We start from the raw sequence: 7,643 nt of genomic DNA on the forward strand, positions 1-7,643 counted from the left end.
GGGGCTCCTCTATGAGCTCCCATCTACACTATCCCAAGGGTGTCAGGATCAGCCTCTCACTCTTCACGCTTACCTGCAGCTTGAGCATAGCTCTCTCTTTTTCCACTTATGAGAAGAAAGCATTCTGTGAAAGATTGGGGAGGTGGCAGGACCATGAGGTCCTAGAAGAGCCAGCTAGTCCTGGACCGCAGGAAGTTTCTAGAACTGACTGCAGACCCAGGGCAGGATGACGAAACACAAGGAAAGGTGTGCAGGGACTGGATCAACCACCCTCCTGGAAGTCTGTCCTCAGCAGGAACCTTCCCCTGTGACCTTCGACTATTGGGAATCAGTCTCCATCACTAGAACCATTAAGGTGAAAGATTTGCCTTCATTTTCACATGTGCTTTACAAAAGAGTAATTGTTAGCACACAGGGCTCCAGACTGGGTCAGCATGTGTGGATGATGCCTCCTGTAACAAGGCAGGAGACGGCAAATTTCCAACCTGGGACTGGAAACTCCCCAGTGGGACAAGAAAACTCAGACCCTACTTCCATTTCTACCTGAGCACTTCTTCCTCCAGATCACAGCTCCAGCCACCACAGCTCCAAGGAGAACCAGGCCAGCAACAATGTGGTGTGCTGGGAAGACAGTTCTGGAAAGAGAAGGGAGGTGAGGAGCCCTGATTCCTTGGAGGCCTCCAGAAGGGTTCCTGCCTTCCCTGAGAAAAGGCTCCGCCCTCATCCCTTCCTTACCCCATCTCTGGATGAGGGGCTTGGGCAGTCCCTCAAGCTGCACATGGCACATGTATCTCTGCTCCTGTCCAGAGGGAACCACCACAGCCGCCCAATTCTGAAAGGTCCCATCCCCTGAAGGCCTGGTCTCCACAAGCTCCATGTCTTGGGTCTGGACTTCTCCGTCCTGCTGCCAGGTCACCATGATCTCCAGAGGGTAGAAGCCCAGGGCCCAGCACCTCAGCGTGACCTCACGGTCAGAGATGGGGTGGTCAGTCACGTGTGTCTTTGGAGGCACTGAGGAGAAGGATTAGAAAATTCAGGAACTCTGCATTACATCCCATGGGCCACCTGAGCAGTGCTCATGTAACCATCCTGAGAATGGACGGGACAACTGGGGTAGGGGAGGGAGTGCAAAACCCAGACACCAGCTTGGACCAGAGATCTGGGATAATCTCCTGTTACTTGGAAAGTTCTAGAATCAGGGTGAGGCATCCCAGATTAGCAGGCTCCAGGTTTCTGAGGGGGAGAAGAGAAATTTCTAGTTCTGACTTGGGTGGAGGCCAGGAAACTCAAAAAAGCTGGAATCAGACCTCCAAACTCATCGGGTATGAGGCAGAGAACAAGACTTGAGAAGGTCCCTGGTAGTTCCCAGTGTAGATTCCAGGATCAAAGAGAACTGCTGATCAGTCAGGAATCATCTTCCTTACTATCCCCATAGAGTGTGGATCCCTTAACTGTCTCTGAGAGAAAGAAGAGTTCCTCTGGGCAAGCCACTCTCTGGTACATGATCTGGAAATCTGGGCTAACTCCTCACTCTCCACACCCATGGGAGGAAGTATTCTGGCATCTCTCCCATTTTCCTCCCTTCCTTTTGAGAGGCCAGCAGGGTGGACACAGTCCCAACTCAAAAGGAGTTCGGGGAGGCGCCCAGCGACCCCTCATACCTGCGCACTGCAGCGTCTCCTTCCCCATCCCCAGATATCTGTGGAGCCACTCCAGGTACTCAACTTCAGGTAGGCCCTGATGTGCTCCGCCACACCAGCCTCTTCAGATTTGTCCTAGGTGATCTGAGCGGCGGGCGTTGTCAGCCGCCATCCAGGAGCGCAGGTCCTCCTTCAAGGAGATGTAATTCGGCGCCGTCGTAGGCATACAGATCATACTCGCGGATCTGCATCCATCGGGCCCCAAGTCGCAGCCAGCCAGCCTCTGGAAGGTGTGAAACACCGGACGGGCGGTGACTGGTCAGAGCCCGTTTGGTTCTAAACTGATAAACGAAACCAGAGCCAATCCCCGCGGTTCCTCCCGTGCGGTTGGGCTGGGCAGTTCCCGGGGCCTCGGGGTGGAGTTCCGACCCTTTGACTCGGGGCGATGCGTCCTTCGGGTCGAGGGGACTGCTGTCCTGCGACCTGGCGTCACTCACCGGCGTCGCTCTGGTTGTAGTAGCTGCGCAGAGTCAGCAGGTTCTCTCGGTAATACTGTGCCACGTCCTTGGCTCTCCGTGTCCGGTAGTCCCAATACTCTCGCCCCTACTGCTCCGCCCACGGCGCCCGCGGCTCCATCCTCGGATTCGCGGAGTAGATGTCGAACTGCACGAACTGGGTGTCGTCCGCGTAGCCGATGGCGATGAAGCGGGGCTCTCCGCGGTTGGGCTGGGATATGACAGCGTCGAAATACTTCAGGGAGTGGGAGCCTGGGGGCGGGGAGCGGTTGAGGGGGTCAGCACGGGGAGGGGGGGTCTAGGCTGGGAAGCGGGTCTGGGAGGCGGGGACGCGGCTTCCCCGAGGGTCCTGCGCCCCTGCCGGGCGGTCCCTTGCTCCTCCCTCCCAGAGACCTTTTCCCTCCCAACCCTCCACTCACCTGCAGGGGCAGGGCCCGCGAGAGCAGCAGCAGGAGGATACACGGCGCCAAAGCTCGGGAACTGGAGTTCGAGGGAGAAACTGCGTTCCGGCAGATCAAAGCAGACCTCCTAACTGGGAACCGAGGGGACTGTGATTGGCTGGTCCAGAAATTGTAGACCCAATTGGAGTGAGAACTGAGCCGCGTCCTGTGTGTCCAGGCGGAAGAGGCTGACGCAGATTGTGAGCAAGAAAGGAAACACCCAGGAGACGGGGAATCGCCAACGCTAGGCTTCCCCACCCCTGACACGGCCCTCTGGGCCTGAGAGGCAAGCCCAGGTACTGGGACTTGGCCCTAAGCCCTCTTCTCCTGCACCAAGCCTTCTTTGCTAGACTGTTTCCTTGAGTCCCGCCCCAAGGCCTGCTTAAAGTCAGAGGTTCTTGTTAGTCAGAATCTCTATATTGTTGTTGTGTGCCCTGGAGTGGATCCATAGCCGCCCTATATGGCAGTATAAATGGCCCGTAGGGTTTCCGACCTTTGGGTTAGCAGCCAAGAGCTTAGCTATTGCCACCAGGGCTCCTTGGAATTTCTAGTCACTCTTACAAATTAATGAGGAACATAGATTTTATGTGGGTTGGTTATATTTACCACGAGAAATTGAAAATTAAAAAATTTAATTAATTTAAAATAATATTAATAACCTATTAAACATTAACAGAGATAATATATTGTCGTGAAAAATATGTATTTTCCAGAATGAAACCATGTAGTGAGAAGAGGTCAACGTTCAACCATTTCATGAGGTAACATATGATCGGTACTAAAGAAGTCCAAGCTGCACTGAAGGCACTGGTGAAAAAGAAGGCTCCAGGAATTGATGGAATACCAACTGAGATGTGACAACAAACAGTTGCAACACTGGAAGCACTCACTCGTCTATGCCGAGAAATTGGCTAACCGACTGAAAGAGGTCCATATTCATGCCCAGTCCAAAGAAAGTTGATCCAATGGAATGTGGAAATTATCAAACAATATCATTAATATCACCTGCAAGTAAAATTATGCTGAAGATAATTCAAAAATGGTAGCAGCAGTACATTGACAGAGAACTGCCAGAAATTCAAGCTGGATTCAGATGAGGACGTGGAATGAGGGATATCATTGCTGATGTCAGATGGATCTTGGCTGAAAGCAGAGAATACCAGAAAGATGTTTACCTGGTTTTATTGACTATGCAAAGGCATTCAACTGTGTGGATCATAATAAATTATGGATAACATTGCAAAGAATGGAAATTCCAGAATACTTAATTGTGCTCATGAGGAACCGGTACATAGACCAAAAGGCAGTCATTCAAACAGAACAAGGGGATACTGTATGGTTTAAAATCAGGAAAGAAGTGTGTCAGGGTTGTATCCTTTCACCATACTTAATCTGTATGCTGAGCAAATAATCTGAGAAGATGTACTGTACGAAGAAGAACGCAGCATCAGGATTGGAGGAAGACTCATTAACAGGTGACACAACCATGCTTGCTGAAAGTGAAGAGGACTTGAAGCACTTACTGATGGATTACACTTCAACATGAAACAAAAATCTTCATAACTGCACCAATAAGCAATATGATAAATGGAGAAAAGACTGACATTGTCAAGGATTTCCTTTTACTTGGATCTACAATCAATGCTCATGGAATCAGTGGTCAGGAAATCAAATGACATATTGAATGGGGCAAATCAGCAAAAGACCTCTTTAAAGTGTTAAAAAGCAAAGACGTCACTTTGAGGAATAAGGTGCGCCTGACCCAAGCCATGCTATTTTCAATCGCCTCACATGCGTACGAAAGCTGGACAATGAATAGGGAAGACCGAAGAAGAAATGATACCTTTGAATTATGGTGTTGGCAAAGAATATTGAACATACCATGGACTTCCAGAAGAATGAACAAACCTGTCTTGGAAGAAGTGCAGCCAGAATGCTCCTTAGAAGCAAGGATGGCGAGACTTCATCTCATGTACTTTGGACATGTTATCAAGAGGGACCAGTCACTGGAGAAGGACATCATGCTTGGTCAAGTAGAGGGTCCGCTAAAAAGAGGAAGATCCTCAATGAGATAAATTGATACAGTGGCTGCAACAATAGGCTTAAACATATTAACGATTGTGAGGATGGCACAGGACTGGACGGTGTTCTGTTACGTTGTATATGGGGTCGCTAGGAGTCGGAACTTGATGGCACCTAACAACATAACAACAATATGGAGAAGAATGGATCATTTTACATTTTCGCAAGTCTTTTTCTTATTTGTGTCAGTAGAGGACTTCTGGATTTTCATATCTGCTTTTGCATTCAATCTGTTATTTTGGTTGAGGTGTATACAAAAAACTCCAGTGTAACACAAATATGAAGTTGGAAAAAGTATTTTAAAAGACTTTCACAGTAATTGTGAATGTTCATCTCTGATACCTCACTAAAGCTACAGAAGTGGTAGTTTCTTAAAGGTTATTTGCAATCAGAAACCCCATTATTGAATATTTCATATTCTATTCATTAAAACCCATAGGTCCATCTTGCACATTGAATGAATCTTGCACTAATGCATGAGTTTTTTAAGTGATGCATTAGTTTACTGAGTATGCAGATCTTTCAGTGTTGACACATTTCATTACAAAATATCAAAAAGTCACATTTGTTAGTATTACCACTGATCTCAGCAAAAAGGTATGTAAATGTTGGAATGCTGTCAAACTTGTGGTAGATACAAGTTTTCCAATATTCTAATCTTTTGAGATGTTACATTTTATCATTGGCAACAATACTGTCAGTTGGTTTCCTTGAAGTGACAAGCTTGCTAGTTGTTCATTTTCCAGAAAGTCCCAGATATCTAAGATGGTTTCTCTGTTATTCCTTCTTTCAAGTAAAAATGATATTCCACAAAAAAAGAGGCTAGTTCAGCTCACACAAATTATTTTCCTTGAGATAAACATCATACTTTAGAATGTAGGAGAAATACTTCATATATACTTCCAACTTCATCACATAGGATATTAAAAGATGTGAACTCATGGTGATTTAATAAAGTTAATAACTTTTACTGCTTCCATCAGTACATCTTTAAGTGAAGCTGTTTTTTATTTTGTTTTTCCTGTAAGTAGGTGATGGTGAAGAATACAATTACTATTGCAGTTTGATGACACAGCCTTGATTCTTGCTGTTTGCAGCTGATTTACTTCAGTGCAAATATCAACACAGTGAGAAAGAGTGATAATTTCTTAGTAATGTTATGAAAATAGTTTTGACTTTATGGATCTTATGAAAGGATCACACTTTGAGAACTGTTCTTCTGACTAAACCAAGGAGTCCCCTAAATGGCCCCAGGCTGTTTGCCTCCTCTTCACTTCCCAGAATCCCTCTCTCTGAGCTAGACTCTGCTTCCCAAAGCTTAGCTTAGGCCTCTTCCCATGGGCTCTTGCAGAACAGAACTTATCCCCCTGGAAATTGAATGCCAGAGATTGTCCTCAGAAAACTGAGGTGGAGGGAATGATGTTTCCCTTGTGGAACTGGGAATATTTATGCCGGAAAGCACCAGATAGAGATGCACTCATGATGTGTTTTGGTTTTGTTACACACCAGCTTAATGTATGTCAGTATCCCAGATAGTTGGAAATCTGTTGCAGTCTGTGTGAAAAATAATAAGAGGCCCTTCATTATTAATGGATCTAAGGCACCTGACTTGAGGTCCATAAACCATGAAGAGCAGTGCTGTCACTGGAACTTTCTGTTATGAAGGAATTATATGTCTGTGCTGTCCAATACAGTAGCCACTAGTCTTGTGTCACTATTGAGCACTTGAAATGTGGCTAGTGTGACTGAGAGACTGAATTTTTAATTTTACTTTATTAAAGAGCCACACCTGGCTAGTAGCTATGATAGTTGACAGTACATATCTAGTGTTCCGAATTTTCAATCTCTCCCCCCAAAATACTGTGTGTATTTATATGTATATTAAAACTATCTTTATTTTAAAGCCATGGGTTTGTCTGTGTGGGTCTTAAAATACAGAGTGACAAAAAAAGTTTAATTAAGAAGTATTTAACAACTAGACTGTATAGACATTAACCAAAACATGATTTATCACCTGAAGATTACAAATGTTCAAAAATGCCCATCACCATCGCCAATCCTTTTTTGTATTTCATTGAGACTCTTGGTATTTGTCTTAGGCTGAGTTTTCTAGAGAAGCAAAACCAGTAAAGCGTATAAACATATATATAGAGAGATTTATATCAAAGAAACAGCTCACACAGTTAGGATAGAGGCTTCTTTCAATTCACGTAGCTGCAGGTTGGAAAGCAGGACTCCAGTCACAGCTGTAAAGATCGATGAATCCCAGCATCGGCAGATAAGCTGATAGCTCAAGTCTCAAGAACCAGAGGTCAGACAACCAGGAAGCAGCCACAGAATCCAGAGCAGGCAAAAAGCCAGAACCTCTGCTTATATTCAGATGCAGGCCACACCACCAAGGAAACTCCCTTTCCACTGACTGTCTACTCACAGCACATTCAATCATGGGAGTGATCACATATAAATACAGAGAATCACAGCCCAGCCAAGTTGACACACAATCTTAACCATCACAGTCCATCCCTTGTCAACTTGGCACATGTACACATCTCCTTAAACCATACATAATCTCTGAATAAAGACAATTAGAAAGTCATACTTGCGCCTAACATGATACAACTAACATGCATACAATCGAAAATACACTAGCCCCATTTACATCTTATATTTTATAAGTGAAGGAAACAAAAATATTTGATGTACACATACAAAGCAGAAATACTCATAAAAATTACAGTCCCTGTTTCTGCAACTGGCCACGTGGTCGTAACTGGTATTTAGAACTACCTTCTTCCACCACCCATTCTGTATTCCCTTTGCCCTCAGCAAGCACCTCAGCTGGTTGTTGTTCTCTGCCTGGTGGAGTGACCCAAACCTTCATTCCTGAAGGGTCTGGGTCATTAGTAGTCATGTCGGAATTGGGTTGCTGTAGTTTTCCATTGACTTTAATCACAGGGCATGGTAGT

The 7,643-nt window shown here is 45.6% G+C and overlaps 1 pseudogene; it reads right to left on the minus strand.

The window, feature by feature from the left end:
- Window positions 1–7,643, minus strand: part of LOC101359044 (HLA class I histocompatibility antigen, alpha chain G-like) — a 71,346-nt pseudogene that overhangs the window by 22,044 nt on the left and 41,659 nt on the right.

This window comes from Trichechus manatus, unplaced genomic scaffold (assembly GCF_000243295.1).
Source record: "Trichechus manatus latirostris isolate Lorelei unplaced genomic scaffold, TriManLat1.0 scaffold00115, whole genome shotgun sequence".
Classification (NCBI taxonomy): domain Eukaryota; kingdom Metazoa; phylum Chordata; class Mammalia; order Sirenia; family Trichechidae; genus Trichechus; species Trichechus manatus.